Source organism: Nansenia antarctica (genome assembly GCF_963989245.1).
Source record: "Nansenia antarctica genome assembly, chromosome: 9".
NCBI classification, from domain to species: domain Eukaryota; kingdom Metazoa; phylum Chordata; class Actinopteri; order Argentiniformes; family Microstomatidae; genus Nansenia; species Nansenia antarctica.
The window spans coordinates 34,431,201-34,445,039 of NC_137679.1; positions in this window are offsets into that span (position 1 = coordinate 34,431,201).

Genomic DNA, 13,839 nt, shown 5'->3' on the forward strand with positions numbered 1-13,839 from the left:
TTCTACCCCATTATCAACCTTATTCCTATGGCCCAAACAATAATACATTAAAAAACTGAAGGTGCTCCATTATGACCTGTGCAGGAGTGAAGGGCACAGAAGCCAGGGCAGTCAGGGCGGGACGGAGCTGTGATTCACTGAGCTCTTGCAGGAAGTCCATGCCCAGTAAGGGCAGGAAGTGAGCCAGCTGAGACACACGGCCCGCAGAGAGAGAGCCAGGGGACTGCTGCTCACTGCGGTTCAGGACCAGATTGGAGATCTGGAGAGGCAAAGACATAAGACAGATAGACAGACAGACAGACACAGACGGACGGACAGACACAGACAGACAGACACAGACGGACGGACGGACAGACAGACAGACAGACACAGAAAGACAGACAGACAGACAGACACAAGAAATGCAACAGATCGATGAGTATATTGCACTCATACCCAAGCACACATTTTTGGAGGGGTTTGTCGGATCTTACAGCTCATTACAGCTCATTACAGCTCGGCTTACCATGTCACTGGGGATCCTGAGTCCCTGACTAACACATGTCCTGAGGTTGTCCTGGACCACAGAGAAGGCCTCAGTGTCTCTGTATACCAGCAGGGCCTCAGGCTCTGCCAGACAGGACAGATTGCCTAGTCTATAAAAACAAGAGACAAGAATTGCTCTGAAATAAAGATACACCTCAAATACAACTAGCCACCTCAAAATCTATGAGGCTAGACAAGATAGATAATCCTTTATTGTCTGTTGTCCATGGTTATTTATTTGCTCCATTTAATCTGGGCCAGATTATCCGTCGCCATGGACTTCAACTTCCACTGCTATGTGGAACCCACATCTACTGTACCTACAAACCCTCAGCTCCTATCCCACCTCTGTGTCTCATCAACTGCCTCCATAAAATAAGATGACATGTAACCTCCGTTTCTCCATCTGTCCCTGTTCCTGAAAACCTAACCCTGTTGAGCCCCTAGTTTGGAAAGCCTGGGGAAATCCAAGGCAGAAGAGTGTTTGTGAGAGTTGGTCGGGTGGAGATGGGGAGCAGGATTAGTGTTTGTTTACACGCCGCCCGGCTATTGACCACACAGATCAGACGATGTCACTGACAGTGGGCTGGAATCAAAAGAACAGGGGGGGCTTGGCACCGCCCCCCAAACCCCCATGATTCTACACACTGACGGAGACCACATAAGGAGCAGCCTTAAGGCCGATTTAAGCTTCTGCGTCGAATTTACGCGCGTCTACGCCGTAGCCTACGTAAGGGACAAGTTTATAGTTCTACGTTGGTCCGCGGACCGCGTCGCGTTGGTCGGTGTACTCATAGCGGCATAATAGTGATCAAAAAACTTATTTTTGTTATGCTTGTTGTAAAGAAAATGTCTATAATGCATTGAAATGACAGTAAACTAAGATAATAAGATGGTTATCATACATTTTCAAATCTTTATTAATAAGTAATTTCTGTCATGACTTCCGCATTTACGAGAGAGTCGGAATGTGACGCTACCAAGCGGACCAATCACAGTTCTTATAGATAACTTAACATTAAATATGTCTATCATAAATATTATTTAAACCCAACGAACAACCATGGGGCTCCCTGTAACTAATCATTTATTTCTAAATAAACAGGATTGTACATCTCGTAAATGTGAATCGCGCTCCTTATAGAAAGGCTGTGCCTGACGCTTCCATAGGGCGCTCTACTCAAAGCGGCGTAATAGCGATTTTTTGTTGTTATGGTTGTTGTAAATAAAAGTTCTATGATGCATTGAAATGACATTAAACTAAGATAATACGATGGTTATCATAATTTTTCTAATCTTTATTAATAAGTAATTACAGAAAAAGTAAATGACATTTCTGTCATGGCTTCCGCATTTTGGGCGACGAGCGAGTCGGAATCTTGTCGGAATCATGTGCTACCAAGCGGACCAATCACAGAGCTTACGGTTGCGTAGAAACTGACCCGTACTTACATTTTTGGAGAGGTGCGTGTTAATCTACGCCGTAGGCTACGCAAGGCTACTCGGGCCTACGCGTAGCCTACGCCGTCGATTTTACGCAGGAGCGTAAACTGGGCTTTAGAGTGCATAAGACCAGTATGGGCTCCCATCACGTAGCATTGTGTGAAGGTTGGTTGGTATTGAGCTGTCCAATGGCCCATAATAAATTGTGTGATTTGAGTAATGGGGGGCCTGTGCCCCAGTAGAGCTATGCTAGCAACGCCCCTGGATCCATGAACAAATGCTGAGCCACTGACCTCCTGAAATGTTCTGCGGTTAGATTTGTGAATGTCCCGATGAGGCTCTGAGCCACAAACCGCTGTTGGAGGGGGCTTAAGGAGTTCCTCAGCAAGACATCCATTCCATCAAACAGCTAGGGGAAAGAGACAGCACCAAACAACACCTTTATAATCCCCAAATTATATAATAATAATAATAATAATAATAATAATAATAATAATACATTAGACTTATATAGCACTTTTCTAAACACTCAAAGACGCTTTACAAACTGAAAAGATTGAGTAGTAAAATAAAAAGAAACCAAAAAATGAATAAAAGAAACTATAGGGGTCTAATTAATTTTTAGATTACTAAATTTAAATCTAAGTGTCTTTGTAGGACAATCTACTCTCTATACTGCAAGTATATCTGGATTTCGGGCGGAGAAGCGGCGAAAACAGGCAACGCCAGCGTCCTCTCTCGACCGGCATTTTTTGAAAAGTGAAAAGTCTTACGAGTATGATCAATGTAATGTTAGCTAGCTACTTCTAAACATGGATTTGGCTGGGCATAAATTAATTAATTTGAGGCGGTAAACACAGTCTGGCTGTCTTATCTGTCTGGTTAACTTATCTGTGTAGTTCTGAGTTTCTCTCCAGAGCCATATACTGTATACAGTATTCTGCATGTTACACTTCCCTTCCCACTCAGTTATCATATTATCAAGTCCTAGATCACCAATGCTCAACTCCATGTGAATGGAATTCTAACCATCATCATAATGACAGGATTGAACTGGGAACAAAAACATGTACATGAACAATATATAACTGAGTAAACGACCATAGTAATGCAGACACTAAATATGACTAAATAACTAAATAATAACTTGTGTGTTCTGACATTGACTTATTGAACATTGACGCTATGGAGGCTACATGTGACGCAATGGAGCCTGAGGCCTTTTGACCACTGACAACTCCCTGGCTGTGACTGGAGCTAATCGGAGCCATTGGGACTCAGCTTTCATGGCCAGGTGTCCGGGCTGTTACCTGAGCAGGTGAGAGGTGCTGGAAGCTGTGAAACGGCAGGTACGCTATCAGGTTACCAGTGTCCCTGATGAAAGAGGTGCCGCCAGCTGTCATGTTCAGGGAGCTGATGGCCCGGCTGTACCACTTGCCAAACGCCTTGCGCTGCTCCACAGACAGAAGCTGGATGTTGTCGTTGATGGTGCTCTGCCTTCAGTCAGAGAGCCCAGAGAACAACAGGGTGGATCGTCAGGAGTCTTTTTACATTGTGAAATGAAAGAGAGGGCAAACGGATGGGTGGATGGGTGGATGGTTGTGTGGGTGTGTGTGTGTAGGGGTTTGTGTGGGCATGTGTGCGTGGTATGTGTGTGTGTGTGTGTGTGTGTGTGTGTGTGTGTGTGTGTGTGTTTGTTACACCCTTCAGCCATGCAAATATTGCATGGAAAACAATAACGCGGCCATTTCAGAATATAATGAAGCCCATTCGGGCAGGAAATCATGGATTCTGTAGCCTACATCTATAATACATCTATAATGAATGGGCTTAGCACACAAGGACAGCATGACTCATGACTTACGGTAGATGCCTTACACCAACTAAGTGGTGCTTAACTTACACATTCAGGTTGGCCTGTATGGGAGGCAGTGACTGGATATCTGTAGGTGTGGCCAGGGGGAATAGAGGAGCCAGTTCCGGAAAAAGGCTTTCATCCATGGCCACATGTGTCCGGAAGAACACATACAACATGGTGCCCAGGTAGTCCTCTGTGAGCTGGGAAAGGTACAGAAAGAAGGAAGTCCCGTGTGAACGTGGAGTTGGAGAGACTTGGAATGCCGCGGAATTCCAAATAAACTCCTAGGTAGAATTATTTGGGGCATTCCACAAAAGCAGCATTACTTGTTCTGAAGCTTTACGCTACATCATTTGTAAACGATACCTCACATAAGATTACATGATATGATAAAGCACTTGAAGCAATTCCATTTTAGGTATTTAGAAGTAATGTTTGTCAAAATCAAGCAACTCATTGTCTTACGACAGATAGTGTGACTCCGCCCACATTCATTTGTCTGATAACGCGCAAGCATTTATGGGAAGGATAAAAGTAGCCCGTCTAAAGTATGCACTGTCAAAAACTTTACCATGGTTACAACGGGACAGACAAACCTTTCAGCCTCAAAACAGTCATGATGACATAACAAAACATCCATAAATCGTATAAAGGTAGCCAGGTACAGCACTATAAAAGCCATAATTATTTTATACTTTGTAAAGTAAGTTGTAATGCCAATGAAAGCAATGACCAGCGGAGTGTTTGTCTGACGTGACACCACTATATTTTTGTGGATTCAGAAAATTAAACAAATATATATGCTATATGAGAAAGGTCGTTCAAGAAATGTGTCATAACGACACCTCACGTAAGACAATGGGTGTATATCTAATTTTGAAATGACTGGATATTGTACTGTTGCATTTATAATGACCTTCCTGAGTTCCTCTTACCTGATACTGCAAATCCAATAGTGTCAGGTAAGAGGCAAGCCTGGAGCTATTTCCATAGTATGGCTCACACATTCCCTCAACACAGGCAAATGATGACTAAAAAGTAGGCTACCAACATTGCAGGGCATATGTCTTCTATGTCATTATCAAAAACATAGTAGTAGTGAAGTGAAGGCAACATACATTCAGCAAATAAAACTGTAATGAAACCAATCTGCAGTGCACATAAATCAGAGGAGAAATGATTCCTCTGTTACCCATTACCATGTTCATATATTTGCCTTCATATCTGGGACATTATTTATGTCACATTATGTGAACCACCAGTTGAGAATCACTAGACTAGTGATCAATTTAAAATTCAGCAAGTGTCATGATGATGTGTCCTCCTGAGACATCTACTACCCCCCAGCACTGCGTCTCCTGAGACACCCGCTTTTCCCCTTTACTGTGTCTCCTATGACTTCTACTGCCCCCCTTGTACTGTTTCTCTGTTCTCCAGTGTCTATATATTTAAAAATAAAAACGTTTCCTTTTATCACTGAGACTGTCAATGGCCCCGGGCCTGAGCTAGATTACTCTTCCTGCTACGACTGGTGGATTGATGATTCACTTGCTTAGTGAAATGTATTGATTGTAAGTCGCTTTGGAATAAGGCGTCTGCTAAATGCCTCAAATGTAAATGTATGTGTGGAGTGACTGACCTGCAGTGTTCTGTTGTTCCTGCTATAGTATTGCAGAATCTGTCTGACTGTGGTGATGTCGACTGCATTCATCACCACCTTCAGACTGGAGGACGGGATGCGAAAATACTCCTGGAATAGAACCACAAACTGAAACAAAGCTTCCTTCAGCCACATGAGAATATAATCACCAAACAAAAAAAGCAGCTTGTCTCACCTTGATGAGAAAGAATCCATCGCTGGTCCCATCCCATCCCTTCCCTGTCTGCATCAAGCTGGTCAGTACTTTCTGTAATGGACACACCGACAAACTCACACAATCAAGTCTATCACTGAAACGGTTAAAGTAAGTAGAAATCTAGAGACATTATTACATTCATCATATGAACAAAACAGTACTATCAGTAGTACTATCAGTACTATCATCGATAAACACAGTTTGTGCTGGCTTAACCCCATCCTATAAGCATAGAATAACAATGACTCAAACCTGACCTTCATGGGAGAGTATATTTACTGAGTGAAATATTTGTCATTATTTGATTTTAGCGAATGATACAACTTGAGATGTGGCTCTGAACCAGAAAGGTGTTGTGTGCAGGCAGGTGTGGTGCTCTGGGGGGGTGGGGGCACTGTGGGAGATGACTGAAGTGAGGTAAAGCTAACGGCTAAGCCTCTGGAGTTTTTCCAGATCTTTGTATTCGGTAAACGTTTGACGTGTTGGTCCAGACCTTCCTAGCAAGTGTCTGTGAATAAGATTTGTGTTGGCTAGTCATTCTACCCATCAAATCATATGATAGTCAGTTAACATTACATCCTGTAGAGGTGATTTAAAATGGCCAATATCAATGACAGGTGTGGAACTGGAAACCACATGACGGTCTGTGGACCTTGGGTTAATTACAAAAACAATATGTTCCAAGGTAATTGATCTATATACATGTACCTTAAAATAAAGCCCAAGTCTGACAAAATATCAGACTATGTTAGCTCTATAGGCTATTTCTTACTTCTGACATGTACAATAACACCTTCCGACATTCAAAGGCAAAAAACGTAGACAACAGTAACCTAGTTACTGAAGTATACAGTGTATAACTAAAAACTGTATGAGCTAATCAACTACACTCAAGGTCAGGGCCAAACCAGGACATTTTTTAAAGAGGTGACATCCCTTTAATACAACAATACTGCTAAAAAAAATAAACACATAATGTCGATATCACCGTCTGCCCACCTACCCCAAAGCACTGCAACAGGACCCGTTTGTTGTCAAAGTTGGTCTCCCTCTCTAGGTAGAGAACCACTGACTCCAGCACACTAAGACGGATGTTTTCTGTTACACGTAGTGATGTCACCTGGCTCTCCTCAAGGGCCACAAGTAGAACCGCAGTTATGCTGGAGGCCTGGTCCACCAATGAGGCCACACGCTCGGTCATCAGCCTCTCCACACGAGGCTGCAGGGCCTCCATTCCGCAGCGCAGGAACAACTGCAGGCCTCGCATCTGACTGGAGTCTGGCTGGCAGGCAGAGGTGAAATCCACACTACACGACCAGTTCAGCCTCTCCACCAGGTCTCTGACGAGACAGGACTGGGGCCCTGTGGTGTTGTTGTTGTTAGTTTTGTCAAGAGTGTCATCAGTGTAGTTGACGTATGTCGCACAGAGCGTGCCCACCCACAAGTTAGAGGGCTCCTCAGTGATCATGGAGAGAAGGGCAGTGTTGGTGCAGATGGATGACACAAAGTTGGCATGGTCATAGTCCCAGCACAGCGCCAGGAGAGCCACCCCTGGGAGGGCTATGGTCCAGCTAGCATACTGGCACTGTTCAGCCGGCAAAACAACGATTCCCCCAGGGCCAGACTGGTTGGCACAGTGCCCTAACAGCCAAGTGTTGTCCAGATTGGCTAGCAGATTCTGTAGCACTGTACCATTGGTGCATACCTTCTGAGTGAAGTTCAGAGGGTCCAGCTCAGCACAGAGAGCCAGGTCAGTCATGTCAACGATGATGGGGCGGTTCCAGTCTGAGTACCGGCACACCTGGGGCACCAGGTGAGCTGTCTCTGAGTCAGTGCAAGCAGACATAAGCCACTCATTATGGAGTTCCGAGGTCAGCTTCTCAAACAGAGGCATATTACAGCATACATTCTTCTGGAAACTCATCTGATCCTGCTGCCAGCACAGCCCAACCACAGATGGGTCCACAATCAGCTCACTCCACTTCTCATAATTGCACCAGTCTGTGATGCTGAAGACCTCTGTGGGAGAGGAGCCGAGAGAGGCATTGCAGTGTTCTCCAACCCATTTGTTAGCATCGTTGTGCAGCAGTTTGTTCAGTAAGGTAACATTGGTGCACACTTCCCGCACAAAACCCTGGTCGTCATGCCGGATGCACATTGAGATCATCTCCGTTGTGATCTGCATCACGTTGTGCCATTCTGAGAATCGGCAGGATTCCTCAGCACTAATATTTACCTGTGGCGGTGGTGGTTCAGTACAGTTTGGCCGGAGCCAGTTGTTACTAGGGTCGGAGAACAAAATCATGAAGAACTCTAGGTCTTCACAGATACGCCTCTGCAGCTTCTCCCTGTCCTGCTTCCAGCAGAAGAGCACCATGGACGGGTCGACCGCCAGTGCCTCCCAAGTCTCATATCTACAGAACTGGTCTGCCATGTATCGGGCAGAGAAGTTACCACAGAAATCCCACAGCCAGCTGTTCTCGGAATCGGCCACCAACTTCTGCACCAGTGGGGCATTGTTGCACACCCCTCTGATGAAATCTTCCCTGTCGTTGTCACTACACACAGTCAAGGTGACTGCGGCCACGTTGCTGGCACTGCTCCAGTTGGCATAGTTACATAAGAGCTGGTTGAGGGCTGACCTGGCGACTCTGCGACTCGGGGGGTCATCTCGACTCGGGGGGTCATCTCTGCAGTCAGAGCTGTCCAGAAGGGGGGTCACAAGAGCCTGAACGATATAACAGGTGTTACTCCACATTTTCTCTACCTCCCGCAGTGTGAGCGTGCTCACAGCCTTGCAGAAGGTGGATAGCATTGAGAGGTTCTGCCCGTCTGCTTTGATTATGTCAGCACATAGGGTGTCGTTCAGACGAGCAAGGTCGTGGCGATTACACTTAAACAGGTCTGTGGGGTGGTTCTCTATCCCTCCAAGGGTACGGATGAAAGGTATACTGTGAGGGCTCTGGCACTCTGGGCCAGGGTAGCTGCACAGGGAAGGTTCCGGAGCCAGGAAAATATCCAGCACAGAGTCGCCAAAGGACCAGCTCACATTGTGATTCATACCCCTGAATAATACATATTATCATTATAGTATCATTTTATGTACAATTCCTTTTTCAAAATGGCCTCTCTCAAGCCATATCTAGTGTAGTGATGTTTAACATAATTAACACATTTCCCGCTATTCCCCACACATATCATCTCAGTGTCACAATGTTGAGATGAATCCCTTGATGCATGTGTCACTCAGTGAGGGAAGGTTTAATACATCAATGCTTACCACATAAGGAGCTGCTTTAGATCCCCTGTGCAAAAAGGACAGCTTATTAGATCCATTATATATTACATTAAACACCTGAACAATGTAGGCTATGTTGCATATAGGCCTAATCACATCTCCAGAAAAAGACATGCATTTTCCACTAAATCAGATTTAGTAGGTTAGAATAAATTACAAACCTTGGTGACATTGTTCGCTTTGGTCCAGAGTAGGAATTTCAATTCCAAATTGCAACCCTATTTTTACAAAATCCAAAGGGGCTTCGAGAAATGTCATGATGAAATCTGAAAAATATGTCACTAAAGGAGGAAATGTCATATCTACTAGGCTACTCAAAGCATAAACTAAGTTATTAGAGAGAGGAATGTGTGACAAAGCCGTTATTATCATCTCCTGAGAAGCACTTAATTGTGCAGCTGTGGAATCGTCTATTCTGAGGTAGGAGCTAAGAAAACTGTTAGGCTCCGAATCTATATTGCCAACTGTAAATCTCGTGCATGTCTGGGATTTCATAGACGACAGAAGCGTCCGTAGTGATTTTCCCCATTCAAGTGATACAGTCCTTGTATATTCTGCCTCCAAGCCACAGTCCTCTATCCCCGACAAAATGCACACAAATGTTTTTGGGAGGTTCTCTAGAAAACTCCCTCGCAGTAGTGGCCTATATACGGCATATGTGCTACTCAGGGCATCATAATATGAACCGAAGTCAATGTTCTCTAACATGGTGCCAGAAAAAACACCTGTTCTCGTCTTTGTGCCTTCGGAATGCTTGGTCGCTTGGTCTGCATCAAAGTGTTCCTTGGATAAAGCTTGTATTCGCTCAATCAATTCTTCTATGTTTTTTTCAAACTCTTTATTGCCTTCGGGAGTCTTTCTCACTATGTTGTGGGGCGTGTGCTTCGCCGCAGTGCAAACCATACCTAGAATGAAACTTGTATGAATTGTATGCCTCAATGTTGTAGGCCTTTAATATTAATTAAATAACAACAAGTGCGGTAAATGTATGTCATTATACTTACCAAGGAGGATGCTTAGCGCGCAAATTCCCTGTAGGCCTCTCAGACACATTTTCCCAGTTAAATGCGTATACGTTTAGAGTAGGCTACACAAGTCATAAAGATGCCACTTATCCAGTTGAATAACGCAAATATCCACTCTTGTCATCCAGTGCTAAAATATTGACCGTCATCCTTTTAACCCAGAGAAATATGCTATTGTAGTGGACAAAGATAACTTAGAATATGTTCTTTATCTCCCCCGTTGAAAAAATCTCTTCTGGCTCCTGAACCTCAAATTCTTTGTTGACCTGCAGTTTGACAGAAAGTGTTATTCCATCAACAGCGTATTTCTGCGGCTCCCGTGTCCATCTGCAACTCTACCCATGGGCTTAAGTAGATTTACGTAATTACGATCAACGCAAAAAAGTAGGTGAGACTGGAGGGCTGTGAAATACACCGAACGGATTTCGCAAACAAACACAAGCTACGGTCCTGAAATATTAATACGTAGTGTTGATTAACTCCACTCAGTGCATCGTCTGTAACCCAACTCCCGTCCCGTGACAGGTAAAGCAGGACAGAGACACCTACACGATATACTGAAATGACAATGGGGACTAATAAATACAATTTCCAATATGTACTGCAGTTAAATAGTAATTTCAATTAATGGTATACCCATTGATTCTTAAAAAATATAATTTAAGTTAAGTCTAGCGTACAATCATTGATAATGATACAATTAAAGCGCTATTTTAAGTTAATTAGTTAAATTAGTTAAACACGTTGATCGTTTAAAATGACCGAGCAGCATCATTTCCCAGTGTTGTGGCTTGGTAACCAACTGCTGATTAGAAATTATGCTGAAAACTATATGTAGACTTGCAAAATACACTACAACGATATGTGAATGGAGTGGTTCCCATTGAAAAGAATGCCGTAAGTTACACAAACAAGTGATGAAGGGGAACAACACAGGGGGCTAATTAATTTGTCAATACTTCAATGTACATATGTACTTTTTTATTTTATTTTAAACATTGCAAAAAAATAAGTTTTTTTTTAAAGTGTTTTATATACATCTTCAATTAAATCGAATGTATCTTTTTTTATACATCCATATATGTAAGAAACATTCCTTCTGATATAAAGTTACATTTTCATTTACACATTTGAAAAGTAGATAGGCCTATGACTTCTCTATGAAATCAAAAACACAAAAAGATGTTCCTTATTTTAAGGATTTTTTTTAAACATGAAGTTGCATTTATTGTACAATAATCATTAATCAAATAAAAAAACTAAAGACAACGAAAATCAACATAATCGTTTAAAAATTGTTAATAATCGTTTAAAAACTAAATAACTACTTAAAGGTAAGTCTGTTGGAAATTTCCCACCAGTTCATATGTCTCCTTCCTCCCTAGCCTCTCCGAAATGGACTATGCAGTGTCGTACGAGCACGGAAGTGGAACATGATAGCCGCTTCACAAAAGGGCTGGTGAGTCACCCCGCAATTTCGTGCCTATCGCTCAATAGACCGCTACACCATTAACACACCTAAGTAGTGTTCCAAACATGTTCACATCTCATTTTCACTACCACTTATACCACATTACCACTACTACTCCATATAAATAAGTTGATAAGTTGTGGCTGCCTAGGTGAATAGGCAAAACAAATATCTTAATAGATATCACTATGAAACTTTCCCAGTTTGTTATGTACATAAGAAAACATGTATTGCAAGTTTTCTGAGATGTTATGTTTATATATGCAAAATAGGCGTTACCTAATTAAATATGCGCTAATTTGCATATATCGCCAGTCACGGAATCAGAACATTGGATAATGCCCAGATTCAACATTTTTGTTTCATTATGTTGACACATAACACAATGAACCTTGTTCAGAAGGGATTGTGGCTATGTCTTTTTATCAGCCCATTCAGGAAATATCAATTTGATAATAATCAATTTTCGCCAGGTGTTTTGGTATAAATGTACTATAAATCAGGCTATGAATGATATATCAACAAACCCCTCTGAACAAAGAAGTATAGGTAGGAAGAAATGTGGAAAGTATGGTGTGTGTAGGTGCTAGGGAAATGGATATTTCATCTCTTAGCGTGTAAGAAAAAGCATAAAAACACATTTTTGGGAAAACGCCCTCAAAGTTTTGTATTGTAAAATGCCATACATTTTTATTTGAAACCGCTATTTACAAACACAATACCTAATCAAACCATTAGTAATAGACATCTCAAACACATGATAACTGAATAACTGTACTGAACTCAGAACTGAACAGAACCACACACAGGCTACATACACAGTGTAGTAACAATAATCTAAACACACAACTGATAACTGCACTGAAACACAGCATGTATTGACTGAACAGAACGCACACAAACACAATATCTCAATCTTGGTGCTAACCTGTAGTGGAGGTCCTACACACACCCCCTATCACACTACTACCCCACCCCAGGCAACACCCACACAAAGACTTGCCGAATTAGAACTCTAGGCTATGTAGTGTGTGTACTGTTCATTGCATGTTCAACATTGTAACACAGCATGTATTGACTGAACAGAACCTCTCTCTCTCTCTCTCACCAACTCAGTCTACCAACCATCCTAGCCTATTCAGCCATGCCTGCTCCATATGTTTGCCCTTCATCCATTTCCTGCTGATGCCTGCTGAGTTTTTTTGCGGTACTCAGACTCTTGCGCCTACGTTTTGCAGCAGCGCTCATGATGGCCTCTGCTTTTGAGACTCTGCGCAGATCTACCTCCCTCATAGCGTCCAGTGTAATGACTATGGTCTGGAGCCACCACTTATCCATTACACCTTGCATGACACTTGCACCTTCATTAAAGGTAGCAACGGCCGTACCTACTGCGGCCTCGATCCTGCTTTTGCCAAAAATAGTATTTGGACACTGCGCGGCTATGACATAATTTAGGCAGGTATTCGCGTTTTGTGTGGCTCCGTGCTGCATCCGCCGCAGTAGGCTGTCACTCGTCATGCGGTGGTAAACCGGGATAAGCTTCTTCCCTTCCTCCCTGGTCAGAAAGTTCTCACTGTGCAGGCTGTGGCTATCTGGTTCGACCCCGTTCTCCTCTGCTTTGTTATACCAGCACCTTAACGGACTGCATTTGTCGTGCATGGGGTTTTCGTCACTCGACATAGAGTGAAGGAGATCCGCCCATATCGCTGCCTTCATGCGATCAATTGATCCCTGTTTACTGAGAATGGCCCCCCTGTAATAATTCTCAAGTGTTTTGCACTTCTGGGCCGTGAGCTTTCCCACCCCCTTCCCTCCCAACTTCCCCTGTGAACAAAGCTTCCTCAGTGCAGTCCCCATTATTTTGTGGGCGTGATTTATGCATTCCAGTTTCTCTACAGTAATCCCTTGGTAGGGGTTCAGGGCAACCACCTCCCGAAATGCTGCACTATCCCCATCACTCAGCATCTGTGTATAGCGCACCTGGTGGAGGTTCACAGACCTGCCCCACATCCTTTTAGCGGACTCCTGCTCCATAGCTTTACTGGAGCCTTGAAAGTTTTTTGCACAGTCTGTGTGTGCCTCTCTCCAGCTTGCAAACTCCTGCTCTGTCATCTTTTTCTCCCTGACAGCACATGCTTTCAGCACACAGGCGTGGCAGTAAGAGGACAACACCTCATAGTCTATGACCAGTCCAGTCAGGATGTCGATACACACCCCTATGCCATAGTTAGACTTCTGCCACGTGCCGTCAAACGACACGCCGATGTCGATGACTGCATCCGGATCCTCCCGCAGCAGCTCCGCCACATCCGGATCAACGTCAGCGTAGGCCCGCCTGACCATCTCTCTTGTCCCGTGCA